This window comes from Pelophylax lessonae (genome assembly GCF_965119305.1).
Source record: "Pelophylax lessonae genome assembly, chromosome: 1".
Classification (NCBI taxonomy): Eukaryota; Metazoa; Chordata; class Amphibia; order Anura; family Ranidae; genus Pelophylax; species Pelophylax lessonae.
In genome coordinates, this window is record NC_138768.1 from 129,247,379 (window position 1) to 129,248,177 (window position 799).

The following is a 799-nucleotide window of genomic DNA, read 5'->3' on the forward strand; positions in this document are numbered from 1 at the left end:
TGATCCCTCTCTCTATACTCAGCACGCAGCTCCTTCTGTGTGTCGGGGGCGTGTCCTGACTACAGGGATCCTCCCCCAGACCCCAGACACAGGGAGATCACAGCCCGGAGAGCGGCATTGAGGGGGCGGGGCATGGAGGGGAGGGGGCAGTGTCCTTTATCTCAGGATTCAGGAGGATAAGAGGGGGTGATGACTTTCGTTTACTCTTCTCTCTATCACTTTAATGAAAACAGAGTACAGAGAGAGCAGAACTGAGAATACAAAGTATATTACTGGGATTTTATTCTCATTTTCTTTCCATATACAGGAGATGCATTTATTATCAGCATTTTTTTTTAATGCTGACAACTTTATATTCACATCAGCCTCTGCCCTCCAACTGCTTCCAATCTCACACACACTACATCACCAAAGTATTGGGACTCCTGCCTTTACATGAACTTTAATGACATCCCAGTCTTATGCTGGCCATACACGCACAGAATTTCGGCCGTTTGCAGACTGAACAAATATTCGGCGGTCGAAAGCGAATTGGCCACTAACCCATATAATAAACTCGTTTCAAGAATCGTTTTGCTGAGCATAATGATCGTTCGATAACAAAAACAACATAAATAATTTTAACGACCGATCTGCAAAACGAAGGAAGTATTCGATTCAGTATATTATTTTCGTTTCAATTTTAGCATAGACGTATACACTTTCGTTGAATCGATAAGAATTTTCGCTATGGATCCATCGACATTAGCCGGGCGTGGTATCGAAATCGTTGGTAAACTTGTGTTCACTAACTGCCAGA